Source organism: Xylocopa sonorina, unplaced genomic scaffold, assembly GCF_050948175.1.
Source record: "Xylocopa sonorina isolate GNS202 unplaced genomic scaffold, iyXylSono1_principal scaffold0043, whole genome shotgun sequence".
NCBI lineage: Eukaryota > Metazoa > Arthropoda > Insecta > Hymenoptera > Apidae > Xylocopa > Xylocopa sonorina.
In genome coordinates this window covers 696,698-713,564 of record NW_027490114.1, presented here as the reverse complement: position 1 = coordinate 713,564, position 16,867 = coordinate 696,698, and positions in this window count along the sequence as shown.

Genomic DNA, 16,867 nt, shown 5'->3' with positions numbered 1-16,867 from the left:
TCTCAATATTCAAATTGTAACTATTGGTTGAAATCTTTATGTCAAACAATCGTCAATAAGCGAATTTTAATACTAGGTTCGAATTTTTTTCTTCAAATTATCGCATATACGAAATTTAACTCTCGGTAGGAATTTTTTGGTCAAGCAACCTTCAATCTACTAGTTTTAACTCTCGGTGGGCACTTTTTTCTTCAAACTATTGTCAATATTCTAATTTTAACTATTGGTTGTAATCTTTTTGTCAACCAATCTTCAACACAGGAATTTTAATTCTAGGTTGGAATGTTTTTCTTCAAACTATCGCATGTATACGAAATTTAACTCTAGGTGGGCACTTTTTTCTTCAAACTACTGTCAATATTCAAATTTTAACTATTGTTTGAAATATTTTTGTCAACCAATCTTCAACACAGGAATTTTAATCCTAGGTTGGAATTTTTTTATTCAAACTATCGCCTATATACGAAATTTAACTCTCGGTAGGAATTTTTTGGTCAAGCTACCTTCAATGTACGAATATTAACTCTCGGTGTGATTTCTTTTTCTTCAAACTACTGTCAGTATTCAAATTTTAACTATTGTTTGAAATCTTTTTGTCAGCCAATCTTCAATACAGGAATTTTAATTCTAGGTTGGAATTTTTTTCTTCAATCTATCGCCTGTATACGAAATTTAACTCTCGGTGGGCACTTTTTTCTTCAAACTACTGTCAATATTCAAATTTTAACTATTGTTTGAAATCTTTTTGTCAGTCAATCTTCAATACAGGAATTTTAATTCTAGGTTGGAATTTTTTTCTTCAATCTATCACCTGTATACGAAATTTAACTCTCGGTGGGCACTTCTTTCTTCAAACTACTGTCAATATTCAAATTTTAACTATTGGTTGAAATCTTTATGTCAAACAATCGTCAATAATCGAATTTTAATACTAGTATGGAATTTTTCTCTTCAAACTATCGCATGTATACGAAATTTAACTCTCGGTGGGCACTTTTTTCTTCAAACTACTATCAATATTCAAATTTTAACTATTGTTTGAAATCTTTTTGTCAGCCAATCTTCAATACAGGAATTTTAATTCTAGATTGGAATTTTTTTCTTCAAACTATCGCCTATCTGCGAAATTTTACACCCGGTGGGAATTTTTTGGTCAAACTATCGTCAATGTCCGAATTTTAACTCTCGGTGGGCACTTTTTTCTTCAAACTATTGTCAATATTCAAATTCTAACAATTAGTTGAAATCTTTATGTCAAACAATCGTCAATAAACGAATTTTAATACTAGGATGGAATTTTTTTCTTCAAACTATCGCATATACGAAATTTAATTCTCGGTAGAAATTTTTTGGTCAAGCTACCTACAATGTACGAATTTTAACTCTCGGTGGGCACTTTTTTCTACAAACTATTGTTAATATTCAAATTTTAACTATTGATTGAAAACTTTATGTCAAACAATCGTCAGTAAACGAATTTTAATTCTAGGTTGGAATTTTTTTCTTCAAACCATCGCATATATACGAAATTTAACTCTCGGTACGAATTTTTTGGTCAAGCTACCGTCATTGTAGGAATTTTAACAATCGGTGGGCACTTTTTTCTTCAAACAACTATCAATATTCAAATTTTAACTATTGGTTGAAATCTTTATGTCAAACAATCGTCAGGAAATGAATTTTAATACTGGGTTGGAATTTTTTTCTTCAAATTATCGCATATACGTAATTCAACTCTCGGTAGGAATTTTTTGGTCGAGCTACCTTCAATGTACGAATATTAACTCTCGATGGGATTTTTTTTTCTTCAAACTACTGTCAGTATTCAAATCTTAACTATTGTTTGAAATATTTTTGTCAACCAATCTTCAACACAGGAGTTTTAATACTAGTATGGAATTTTTTTCTTCAAATTATCGCATATACGTAATTCAACTCTCGGTAGGAATTTTTTGGTCGAGCTACCTTCAATGTACGAATATTAACTCTCGATGGGATTTTTTTTTCTTCAAACTACTGTCAGTATTCAAATTTTAACTACTGTTTGAAATCTTTTTGTCAACCAATCTTCAACACAGGAACTTTAATCCTAGGTTGAAATTTTTTTCTTCAAACTATCGCATATATACGAAATTTAACTCTCGGTAGGAATTTTTGGTCAAGGTACCGTCAATGTAGGAATTTTAACTCTCGGTGGGCACTTTTTTCTTGAAACCACTGTCAATATTCAAATTTTAACTATTGGTTGAAATCTTTATGTCAAACAATCGTCAGGAAACGAATTTTAATACTAGGTTGGAATTTTTTTCTTCAAATTATCGCATATACGTAATTCAACTCTCGGTAGGAATTTTTTGGTCGAGCTACCATCAATGTACGAATATTAACTCTCGATGGGATTTTTTTTTCTTCAAACTACTGTCAGTATTCAAATTTTATCTATTGTTTGAAATCTTTTTGTCAACCAATCTTCAACACAGGAATTTTAATCCTAGGTTGGAATTTTTTTATTCAAACTATCGCAAATATACGAAATTTAACTCTCGGTAGGAATTTTTTGGTCAAGCTACCTTCAATGTACGAATATTAACTCTCGGTGAGATTTTTTTTTCTTCAAACTACTGTCAGTATTCAAATTTTAACTATTGTTTGAAATCTTTTTGTCAGCCAATCTTCAATACAGAAATTTTAATTCTAGGTTGGAATTTTTTTCTTCAATCTATCGCCTGTATACGAATTTTAACTCTCGGTGGGCACTTTTTTCTTCAAACTACTGTCAATATTCAAATTTTAACTATTGTTTGAAATCTTTTTGTCAGTCAATCTTCAATACAGGAATTTTAATTCTAGGTTGGAATTTTTTTCTTCAATCTATCACCTGTATACGAAATTTAACTCTCGGTGGGCACTTCTTTCTTCAAACTACTGTCAATATTCAAATTTTAACTATTGGTTGAAATCTTTATGTCAAACAATCGTCAATAATCGAATTTTAATACTAGTATGGAATTTTTCTCTTCAGACTATCGCCTATATACGAAATTTAACTCTCGGTAGGAATTTTTTGGTCAAGCTACCTTCAATGTACTAATATTAACTCTCGGTGAGATTTTTTTTTCTTCAAACTACTGTCAGCATTCAAATTTTAACTATTGTTTGAAATCTTTTTGTCAACCAATCTTCAACACAGGAATTTTAATTCTAGGTTGGAATTTTTTTCTTCAAACTATCGCATGTATACGAAATTTAACTCTCGGTGGGCACTTTTTTCTTCAAACTACTATCAATATTCAAATTTTAACTATTGTTTGAAATCTTTTTGTCAGCCAATCTTCAATACAGGAATTTTAATTCTAGATTGGAATTTTTTTCTTCAAACTATCGCCTATCTGCGAAATTTTACACCCGGTGGGAATTTTTTGGTCAAACTATCGTCAATGTCCGAATTTTAACTCTCGGTGGGCACTTTTTTCTTCAAACTATTGTCAATATTCAAATTCTAACAATTAGTTGAAATCTTTATGTCAAACAATCGTCAATAAACGAATTTTAATACTAGGATGGAATTTTTTTCATCAAACTATCGCATATACGAAATTTAATTCTCGGTAGACATTTTTGGTCAAGCTACCTACAATGTACGAATTTTAACTCTCGGTGGGCACTTTTTTCTACAAACTATTGTTAATATTCAAATTTTAACTATTGATTGAAAACTTTATGTCAAACAATCGTCAGTAAACGAATTTTAATTCTAGGTTGGAATTTTTTTCTTCAAACCATCGCATATATACGAAATTTAACTCTCGGTACGAATTTTTTGGTCAAGCTACCGTCATTGTAGGAATTTTAACAATCGGTGGGCACTTTTTTCTTCAAACAACTATCAATATTCAAATTTTAACTATTGGTTGAAATCTTTATGTCAAACAATCGTCAGGAAATGAATTTTAATACTGGGTTGGAATTTTTTTCTTCAAATTATCGCATATACGTAATTCAACTCTCGGTAGGAATTTTTTGGTCGAGCTACCTTCAATGTACGAATATTAACTCTCGATGGGATTTTTTTTTCTTCAAACTACTGTCAGTATTCAAATTTTAACTATTGTTTGAAATATTTTTGTCAACCAATCTTCAACACAGGAGTTTTAATACTAGTATGGAATTTTTCTCTTCAAACTATCGCAAATATTCGAAATTTAACTCTCGGTAGGAATTTTTTGGTCAAGCTACCTTCAATGTACGAATATTAACACTCGGTGAGCTTTTTTTTTCTTCAAACTACTGTCAGTATTCAAATTTTAACTATTGTTTGAAATCTTTTTGTCAAACAATCTTCAACACAGGAATTTTAATTCTAGGTTGGAATTTTTTTCTTCAAACTATCGCATGTATACGAAATTTATCTCTAGGTGGGCACTTTTTTCTTCAAACTACTGTCAATATTCAAATTTTAACTATTGTTTGAAATCTTTTTGTCAGCCAATCTTCAATACAGGAATTTTAATTCTAGGTTGGAATTTTCTTCTTCAATCTATCACCTGTATACGAAATTTAACTCTCGGTGGGCACTTCTTTCTTCAAACTACTGTCAATATTCAAATTTTAAATATTGGTTGAAATCTTTATGTCAAACAATCGTCAATAAACGAATTTTAATACTAGTATGGAATTTTTCTCTTCAAACTATCGCCTATATACGAAATTTAACTCTCGGTAGGAATTGTTTGGTCAAGCTACCTTCAATGTACGAATATTAACTCTCGATGGGATTTTTTTTTCTTCAAACTACTGTCAGTATTCAAATTTTAACTACTGTTTGAAATCTTTTTGTCAACCAATCTTCAACACAGGAACTTTAATCCTAGGTTGGAATTTTTTTCTTCAAACTATCGCATATATACGAAATTTAACTCTCGGTAGGAATTTTTGGTCAAGGTACCGTCAATGTAGGAATTTTAACTCTCGGTGGGCACTTTTTTCTAGAAACCACTGTCAATATTCAAATTTTAACTATTGGTTGAAATCTTTATGTCAAACAATCGTCAGGAAACGAATTTTAATACTAGGTTGGAATTTTTTTCTTCAAATTATCGCATATACGTAATTCAACTCTCGGTAGGAATTTTTTGGTCGAGCTACCATCAATGTACGAATATTAACTCTCGATGGGATTTTTTTTTCTTCAAACTACTGTCAGTATTCAAATTTTATCTATTGTTTGAAATCTTTTTGTCAGCCAATCTTCAATACAGGAATTTTAATTCTAGGTTGGAATTTTTTTCTTCAATCTATCGCCTGTATACGAAATTTAACTTTCGGTGGGCACTTTTTTCTTCAAACTACTGTCAATATTCAAATTTTAACTATTGTTTGAAATCTTTTTGTCAGTCAATCTTCAATACAGGAATTTTAATTCTAGGTTGGAATTTTTTTCTTCAATCTATCACCTGTATACGAAATTTAACTCTCGGTGGGCACTTCTTTCTTCAAACTACTGTCAATATTCAAATTTTAACTATTGGTTGAAATCTTTATGTCAAACAATCGTCAATAAACGAATTTTAATACTAGTATGGAATTTTTCTCTTCAGACTATCGCCTATATACGAAATTTAACTCTCGGTAGGAATTTTTTGGTCAAGCTACCTTCAATGTACTAATATTAACTCTCGGTGAGATTTTTTTTTCTTCAAACTACTGTCAGCATTCAAATTTTAACTATTGTTTGAAATCTTTTTGTCAACCAATCTTCAACACAGGAATTTTAATTCTAGGTTGGAATTTTTTTCTTCAAACTATCGCATGTATACGAAATTTAACTCTCGGTGGGCACTTTTTTCTTCAAACTACTATCAATATTCAAATTTTAACTATTGTTTGAAATCTTTTTGTCAGCCAATCTTCAATACAGGAATTTTAATTCTAGATTGGAATTTTTTTCTTCAAACTATCGCCTATCTGCGAAATTTTACACCCGGTGGGAATTTTTTGGTCAAACTATCGTCAATGTCCGAATTTTAACTCTCGCTGGGCACTTTTTTCTTCAAACTATTGTCAATATTCAAATTCTAACAATTAGTTGAAATCTTTATGTCAAACAATCGTCAATAAACGAATTTTAATACTAGGATGGAATTTTTTTCTTCAAACTATCGCATATACGAAATTTAATTCTCGGTAGAAATTTTTTGGTCAAGCTACCTACAATGTACGAATTTTAACTCTCGGTGGGCACTTTTTTCTACAAACTATTGTTAATATTCAAATTTTAACTATTGATTGAAAACTTTATGTCAAACAATCGTCAGTAAACGAATTTTAATTCTAGGTTGGAATTTTTTTCTTCAAACCATCGCATATATACGAAATTTAACTCTCGGTACGAATTTTTTGGTCAAGCTACCGTCATTGTAGGAATTTTAACAATCGGTGGGCACTTTTTTCTTCAAACAACTATCAATATTCAAATTTTAACTATTGGTTGAAATCTTTATGTCAAACAATCGTCAGGAAATGAATTTTAATACTGGGTTGGAATTTTTTTCTTCAAATTATCGCATATACGTAATTCAACTCTCGGTAGGAATTTTTTGGTCGAGCTACCTTCAATGTACGAATATTAACTCTCGATGGGATTTTTTTTTCTTCAAACTACTGTCAGTATTCAAATTTTAACTATTGTTTGAAATATTTTTGTCATCCAATCTTCAACACAGGAGTTTTAATACTAGTATGGAATTTTTCTCTTCAAACTATCGCCTATATTCGAAATTTAACTCTCGGTAGGAATTTTTTGGTCAAGCTACCTTCAATGTACGAATATTAACACTCGGTGAGCTTTTTTTTTCTTCAAACTACTGTCAGTATTCAAATTTTAACTATTGTTTGAAATCTTTTTGTCAAACAATCTTCAACACAGGAATTTTAATTCTAGGTTGGAATTTTTTTCTTCAAACTATCGCATGTATACGAAATTTATCTCTAGGTGGGCACTTTTTTCTTCAAACTACTGTCAATATTCAAATTTTAACTATTGTTTGAAATCTTTTTGTCAGCCAATCTTCAATACAGAAATTTTAATTCTAGGTTGGAATTTTCTTCTTCAAATTGTCGCATATACGAAATTTAACTCTCGGTAGGAATTTTTTGGTCAAGCTACCTTCAATGTACGAATATTAACTCTCGATGGGATTTTTTTTTCTTCAAACTACTGTCAGTATTCAAATTTTAACTATTGTTTGAAATCTTTTTGTCAACCAATCTTCAACACAGGAATTTTAATCCTAGGTTGGAATTTTTTTCTTCAAACTATCGTATATATACGAAATTTAACTCTCGGTAGGAATTTTTTGGTCAAGCTACCGTCAATGTAGGAACTTTAACTCTCGGTGGGCACTTTTTTCTTCAAACTACTGTCAATATTCAAATTTTAACTATTGATTGAAATCTTTATGTCAAACAATCGTCAGGAAATGAATTTTAATACTGGGTTGGAATTTTTATCTTCAAACTATCGCCTGTATACGAAATTTAACTCTCGGTGGGCACTTTTTTCTTCAAACTACTGTCAATATTCAAATTTTAACTATTGTTTGAAATCTTTTTGTCATCCAATCTTCAATACAGGAATTTTAATTCTAGGTTAGAATTTTTTTCTTCAATCTATCGCCTGTATACGAAATTTAACTCTCGGTGGGCACTTTTTTCTTCAAACTACTGTCAATATTCAAATTTTAATTATTGGTTGAAATCTTTATGTCAAACAATCGTCAAGAAACGAATTTTAATACTAGGTTGGAATTTTTCTCTTCAAACTATCGCCTATATACGAAATTTAACTCTCGGTGGGAATTTTTTGGTCAAACTATCGTCAATGTACGAATTTTAACTCTCGGTGTGCACTTTTTTCTTCAAACTATTGTCAATATTCAAATTTTAACTATTGGTTGAAATCTTTATGTCAAACAATCGTCAATAAACGAATTTTAATACTAGGTTGGAATTTTTCTCTTCAAACTATCGCCTATCTGCGATATTTAACACCCGGTGGGAATTTTTTGGTCAAACTCGTCAATGTACGCATTCTAACTCTCGGTGGGCACTTTTTTCTTCAAACTATTGTCAATATTCAAATTTTAACTATTGGTTGAAATCTTTATGTCAAACAATCGTCAGTAAACGAATTTTAATTCTAGGTTGGAATTTTTTGCTTCAAACCATAGCATATATACGAAATTTAACTCTGGGTAGGAATTTTTTGGTCAAGCTACCTTCAATGTACGAATTTAACTCTCGGTGGGCACTTTTTTCTTCAAACTACTGCCAATATTCAAATTTTAACTATTGGTTGAAATCTTTTTGTCGAACAATCGTAAATAAACGAATTTTAATACTAGGTTGGAATTTTTCTCTTGAAACTATCGGCTATATACGAAATTTAACTCTCGGTAGGAATTTTTTGGTCAAGCTGCCTTCAATGTACGAATATTAACTCTCGGTGGTATTTTTTTTTCTTCAAACTACTGTCAGTATTCAAATCTTAACTATAGTTTGAAATCTTTTTGTCAACCAATCTTCAACACAGGAATTTTAATTCTAGGTTGGAATGTTTTTCTTCAAACTATGGCATGTTTACGAAATTTAAATCTCGGTGGGCACTTTTTTCTTCAAACTACTGTCAATATTCAAATTTTAACTATTGGTTGAAATCTTTATGTCATAAAATCGTCAAGAAACTAATTTTAATTCTAGGTTGGAATTTTTTTCTTCAAATTATCGCATATACGAAATTTAATTCTCGGTAGGAATTTTTTGGTCAAGCTACCTTCAATGTACGAATTTTAACTCTCGGTGGGCACTTTTTTCTTCAGACTACTGCCAATTTTCAGATTTTAACTATTGGTTGAAATCTTTATGTCAAACAATCGTCGATAAACGAATTTTAATACTAGGTTGGAATTTGTTTCTTCAAACTATCGCCAATATACGAAATTTAACTCTCGGTAGGAATTTTTTGATCAAGCTACCGTCAATGTACGAATTTTAACTCCCGGTGGGCACTTCATTTCTTCAAACTAGTGTCAATATTCAGATTTTAACTATTGGTTGAAACCGTTATGTCAAACAATCGTCAGTAAACGAATTTTAATTCTAGGTTGGAATTTTTTTCTTCAAATTATCGCATATACGAAATTTAATTCTCGGTAGGAATTTTTTGGTCAAGCTACCGTCAATATACGAATCTTAACTTTCGGTGGGCACTTTTTTCTTCAAACTACTGTCAATATTCAGATTTTAACTATTGGTTGAAGTCATTATGTCAAACGATCGTCAATGAACGAATTTTAATACTAGGTTCGAATTTTTTTCTTCAAACTATCGCCTATATACGAAATTAATCTCTCGGTAGGAATTTTTTGGTCAAGCTTCCGTCAATGTACGAATTTTAACTCTTGGTGGGCACTTTTTTCTTCAAACTACTGTCAATATTCAGATTTTAACTATTGGTTGATGTCATTATGTCAAACGGTCGTAAATAAACGAATTTTAATACTAGGTTCGAATTTATTTCTTCAAACTATCGCCTATATACGAAATTAATCTCTCGGTAGGAATTTTTTGGTCAAGCTTCCGTCAATGTACGACTTTTAACTCTTGGTGGGCACTTTTTTCTTCAAACTATTGTCAATATTCAGATTTTAACTATTGGTTGAAGTCATTATGTCAAACAATCGTCAATAAACGAATTTTAATACTAGGTTCGATTTTTTTTCTTCAAACTATCGCCTATATACGAAATTAATCTCTCGGTAGGAATTTTTTGGTCAAGCTTCCGTCAATGTACGAATTTTAACTCTTGGTGGGCACTTTTTTCTTCAAATTACTGTCAATATTCAAATTTTAACTATTGGTTGAAATCGTTATGTCAAACAATCGTCAATAAACGAATTTTATTACTGGGATGGAAGTTTTCTCTTCAAACTATCGCCTATATCCGAAGTTTAACTCTCGGTATGAATTTTTTGGTCAAGCTACCGTCAATATACGAATTTTAACTCTCGGTGGGCACTTTTTTGTTCAAATTACTGTCAGTATTCAGATTTTAACTATTGGTTGAAATCTTTATGTCAAACAATCGTCAATAAACGAATTTTCATACTAGGTTGGAATTTTTATTTTCAAACTAGCGCCTATATACGAAATTTATCTCTCGGTAGGAATTTTTTGGTCAAGCTACAGTCAATGTACGAATTTTAACTCTCGGTAGGCTCTTTTTTCTTCAAATTACTGTCAATATTCAAATTTTAACTATTGGTTGAAATCGTTATGTCAAACAATCGTCAACAAACGAATTTTAATACTAGGTTGTAATTTTTTCTTCAAACTATCGCCTATATACGAAATTTAACTCTCGGTAGGAATTTTTTGGTCAAGCTACCGTCAATATACGAATTTTAACTCTCGGTGGGCACTCTTTTCTTCAAACTACTGTCAATATTCAGTTTTTATCTATTGGTTCAAATCGTTATGTCAAACAATCGTCAACAAACGAATTTTAATACTAGGTTGGAATTTTTTCTTCAAACAATCGCCTATATCCGAAGTTTAGTTCTCGGTATGAATTTTTTGGTCAAGCTACCGTCAATATACGAATTTTAACTCTCGGTGGGCACTCTTTTCTTCAAACTACTGTCAATATTCAGTTTTTATCTATTGGTTGAAATCGTTATGTCAAACAATCGTCGATAAACGAATTTTAATACTAGGTTGGAATTTTTTTCTTCAAACTATCGCCTATATACGCAATTTAACTCTCGGTAAGAATTTTTTGGTCAAGCTACCGTCAATATACGAATTTTAACTTTCGGTGGGCACTCTTTTCTTCAAACTACTGTCAATATTCAGTTTTTATCTATTGGTTGAAATCGTTATGTCAAACAATCGTCAATAAACGAATTTTATTACTAGGATGGAATTTTTTTCTTCAAACTATCGCCTATATACGAAATTTATCTCTCGGTTGGAATTTTTTGGTCAAGCTACCGTCAATGTACGAATTTTGTCTCTCGGTGGGCACTTTTTTTTTCAGACTACTGTCCATATTCAGATTTTAACTATTGGTTGAAATCTTTATGTCAAACAATCGTCGGTAAACTAATTTTAGTACCAGGATGGAATTTTTTTCTTCAAACTATCGCCTATATACGAAATTTTACTCTCGGTATTTAGGTAGCGGTACTAAATGTAACTCGGTTACGTACTCAAAGTTAGGTCAAGGTGGATCTTGTTGAAGTGTTCAGTTTTATCTTCTTCAGTTGGGCTGTCCCATAGTTGCGTGCGTCCTTAATTTAGATCAAGGCTACTACATCCAACACTACTGTTACTACATTATCTCCTTCCTTTATAACCAAAGAATGTCTTCTTAGGCCTCGATGACATCCCCAACACCATAGCTCATCTGAATCCGTTTAGGCAAGGTCCCAGAGAGATTGCAAGGAAATATACGTGGCCCTTTGCGACAGCTCATGTTACAGTGTTACACAATATTTTTTACAAATATCTTAGCAGAATATTATTGTTTACAATAAAGAAGATACATAACAATAAGAGGTAGGTTTTTTTTGGTGCCTGGTGTTTCTCGTATAACTGACCTCTGTGTCTCTTCTTCATGGGCAAGGTTTAAGAAAAAAATTGTTTTGTCTCATCCAGGAGTCCTTCAACTTTAACTTAATTTTTGATTTCAAGACATATGAGAATGTGAAAGCTTTCAATAAATAACAGTCTTAAAAAATAGAATACAGTAATAAAAATAATTTTTGGCCACACCTTGGTGTGGATCCTGTGACCCACAGTTTAAGAAACTCAGGTCTAATCCATGGACAATCTTTGAGTGCGGTTTTTTGTCCGCCATCGTTGAATTCCAACAGGTTTTCAAGTGTTTTGTTAGGTGGTATATTGCCAGAGCCTAATTAATTGAGTTTTGAGCTATATTGAGATTCAACCGACTCTTGTTCTCCTAATTTATATAAACATAAACATGAGCGATATGAATTAAATCTTGGAAATTATATTTGAAAGTTTTCTGTAATTTTTTAATTTGTTTCTCGATGTAGTAGTACATTTTCTGTTTGAACTGGATGTTCTTCTAAAAACTGAAATTGATTTTAAGATATACAGTATGTGCCATGATATGTGTATCATTTGGATGCAATCATTGAAGTAATGCTTTGCACTCGGCTCCCTTTCGGACATTCACAATAGAAACTATACGCAATATTTTGATAGGAAATTAGAAAATAGAAGGTATTCCTAAAATTAGAAAATTGAAACTAGAATTAGAAGACAGAAACTATTGCAATATTTTTTAAAATAGTAATATTTTAACAATAGCTTCTGTTTATTCTAAAATAGCAATATTTTAGGAATAGCTTCCATTTTTTAATTTTCTATTACTGGGAGATGTGGGTCATAAAAACTAATGCTAAAATAGTAATATTTTAATAACAGGACATTAGAAAATACAAAATTAGGAAATAGCAGCTGTTGCTAAAATTAAAAAATAGAGACTATTGCTGAATTATTGTTATTATATATAAAATAGCAATATTTTAATTAAAAAAATTAGGTTTATTTAATATTTCTTCTTTTAAACAAATTCTTATATTTTTTAACTGATTTGCTTTATTGAAAAAAGTGAAAAACTAACTCAGATCGCCAGAATTTAATATTGTAATTATACGTCTACGTTTTTGTGGATCTAATTACATCTTTATTACCATTACAATCGAAACTCTCCATTTTTATCGAAACTTTTTGCCTTTACCTAGAGAAATACCTCAAAAAATTCTGCACAAATATGAACTTACGATGCAAACGAATTAACAAAATTGCAGGAACGGAAATTGGTATTTTACATTTATATAGTGATTCCTAAGTACCGCGATTGTCTAACACCAGGGTTTCTTAAAATTTTTAGTATGAGGAGACCATAATATTTAGGAAAATTTGTTCTAAGACCCCATAAACATTGCTGGCAAATATTTTTTGCACTTTTGACCGTAAGACAATGTGAAAATATGCAATAACAATCATTTTTAGCTACCCCAATTGGGCTCGCGACCCATAGTTTAAAAAACTCTGATCTAACGATTATAAAACGAACGCTTGATCGGAAAAATAATTATTTGCAAATAACGAAAATCGTTTTACATAAAAATAACCTAGAAAAATGGTTACTGTTCTATTTGTCCGTAATTGCTCAACTGCTGTTATTAAAAGACTCAAAATAACCAACAATAATTTACTAAAAATAATATAGGAATAAATGCAAATAATAAGCAAATAACTTAGAAATCCAAAATGTATTCAAATTTGATCAATATAACGATCCCAAGTAACAGACAAGAGTTCTATAGGAATATTTGTTCTATGATGGTTTGATAGTTTTACATCCATTTCCATAATCTTTGGTTTCAAATCCCATAGAAAACTTGTAGGATAAATTAGATAAATTCAAATAAATTTCAAAATTGAATTACAAACAAAACGAAAAGAATACTACTGCTTCATTTTCACAACTTCAAATCAAATGAAGACTATGACTTTAGCATTATTTCTTCAAAACATTAAAACAAACTATTCTTAATACGCCTACACAATATAAGATCATTAATCCGTTCTCTTCATATGATTAGCTGTACTATGATTAGCTCACAATTGTCCCTGTATATACAATATATATAAATATACAAATAAGCAATAATGCATACGTGTATATAAATGCATGTAGTTTCCTTCCTAGCTGATAAATAGCTTTTAATGTATCCTATAGCAATGTAGAAATGTAAGGTCTTCTCAAAATCATCTTTTTTTTGTCTGTTACATAGTTTTCTTCGTGGAAAAATAATTTCATTCCTTCATACTGTAAGGAGCTAACGGAGCAGCTATGAGCAAAGTTTAGTTTTGCCATGCATTATAATTGTATTGGGGACCGTCAGTGATAAAGACTTCATATTTCTATTCTTACATATGCAAAATTTCAGATAAAAATATTTATTGGTTATTTTTATATGACTTTTGCAATATTGTTATGCTACTATCCTTGTTGCTAAAAAATTTATGTCAGATTTCATAAGAAATTAGAAGACATTTAAATACAATCTCATTGGGTTAAACGAGGCACGAAATAGATTTACGATAAAATACTAAAATCACAATTTTTCATAAACTTTATGTACAAAATATTTACTTTTCATAAAATGTTTGAGTATTAACCTATTAATGCCAGTTTGTTGTAAATTTCAAACTACAATAAATAATGTATTTTTTTGTAAAACAAGTAACATAGTATTTAGATTGTTCTTATTTATATACAGCAATAAATATAGGAAATGTATAATGTCCGAAATTAGTAGGAGTAATTGTATGTACATATGTATGTACAGAGTCGTAAGTTCGAATTCATATTTCTATTTTGTAAATCACTTTTCGAGCAAAATACTAATATTCTGCATAAACTGTTTCACTAACCTTAAAACAATCGGCACGTCCTCATATGCATCCCCAACAATAATATAATACAGCAAACAAGTTACACTAATGGGCTTCTCGAACCTACCGCAATAGTTTCCAAAAAAAGAAGCAGTTTTCCGCAAAAAGAATTTACTGTACTGGTATTTGTGATCGTTAATGATGATATTAATTTTGAATTTTGTACTGGATAGCATTCACTGTAAAAGATATCTCAATATGGAACAATACACAGGGGAGAAGTACTACGGAAAGAAAGTTCCCACTAATTTTCGTTTTGACAAGTCGACGAACGCGGGAAATGAGAGGGAATTCCTTTATCCTTTTGGTTTAATTAGCACCACCATGAACTGGAACAATTTAATCTAGAACCTAGAACGTAACCTGTTTTACAGAACTAGAATTTAATTATTGCCAACTGAACTTTTTGCTATTTTCTTTTTACCCTAGCGATTTTGATACTGCATTTTGATACTATTTGTATGGAGAAGAACGCCGCTCTATTATTATGGTGGTCCGGTTCGAGCTTTTTTGGAGGGGGACTGTCATCTGTGTTGAATTATAAATGAGTCACAAGTTTCTTTCGATATATTTATTGGTATAGCGGATTCTAACTTCCACTAAGAAATCTCTGCGATAATTTTGTTTGACAAATTTATGTATCCGCTTATAAATGTTCTCTTTCACCCGTTCATTTCTGTAATTGGTCACCTTACATTTTTGGGTAAGCCAATCACCTTATTTGTTCGCATTGGTGCCGCCCTTCTAATCGTTTGGGAAGGGCGACATGGACGTTAGCGGGTTAGTCTATTGCAAAATATTAATTTTCGATAATGTAGCAGGATTTGCAATGGTTCGCTTACCTGGAACCTAATGGTCCCTCGGTTTATGTCGCTCGGATGTGCTGTGGAGGACATTGATTAAAGTTTATTACTTCTATTGCTTCTGTAGAGTGTGAACGATTCTGAGTGTGTGCGAATGCAATAAATAAAGTGACTGCGTGCGACTGGGTTCGAGAGAAAGAAAAGTGCTGAGAATAATAAGGGTGGTGTGGACCTCTGACCGCGAGCTCTATGGAATCCATGGGGATCAGGGTGAATCCGAGGAGCGAAAGAGTCAGTATTTAGGGAGCAGCGACGAAGTAAAGATCGAGGAGAATAGTGAACAGCGACTGAGTAAACAGCAAGCTTAGAATTAGGAAGTACACAGGGTTTAGTGACTAGGACTGTTAGTTAATAAAGAACACACTTATTTATTAGTAGCAGTGAAGATTTTCCTATAAATTTTGAGAACCCTTCTGAAATCGCGAAATTAGCCTAGACTTCTTAAAAATATTAAAAGCTAAAACGTATCCTTAAAGATGGCTTAATTATCCTGCACACCGTAAACCGCGCTAACTATTCCTGCAGCAAATATTACTTTATTGTTACTGCTGCTAACCGCTACAGTACTCGATCTGCCAGAAAGGGATCAAAACGGGGTCCGAGTGAAGCGAGTACCATGAAACCTGATCATTGTCAGAGAGCCGGGAAATTCCCGTCAAGGGAATTTGAGAGCACCTTGGATGGGGATAAGGGAGTAGGCGTTAAAATTTATGAAAGCACCTAATTGGCCAGGAAGACAACGTCTACTGGCTAGTAGAGAGTTAAAGCGTAGACGAAAGAAGAAGAAGGTAGATTCAGAAAAGGTATTGTAGAGAGTAGAGTAGAGCTGTAGAGTTAGGAATATAGCATTTATAGAACACTGGAATATTCACACTGGAACATTAGGAATATAGCATTAATAGAACATTGTGTAACACTATCTTTGAAGTGCCTTTCACCAAATCCCTGAGCTTAACCGACTCACCCAACGATATCCTTTCTTATATATATTATCCCCTACACCACGTATTTTATCGGGCATACATGGTGGCCGTCTCAGAAGGACCGTTCAAAGTTTCGTACAAAAAAAAATTTCGAAAGATGTTGATGTCCTATCGGAACAATAGCGCTTGTACATATGTAACGATCAGTAAATTTCTATTTCCACAACAGAAAATGAGTCGATCGGATAAGTATTTGCCGTATGTTAAACTATTGGTGGATTTAGTACTCCGTTCGACGGACCACCTTAGAAATGAGAAACTAGTGTATTTTAGACGAAACTATTTACTTTCAGTTTTTGCTTAGCAACAGTTTATTCTATACGATAAGGATATTTTATTTTATGTGTATATGTTTAGGTGACTAAGAGACTTCTAAACGAATGTGTTAAAACTAGTGAGTATATACATTAAATAGACTATTTTAAAACTAAGGTGACCAAGCTGGCGAATGAGGAATGTTTCACC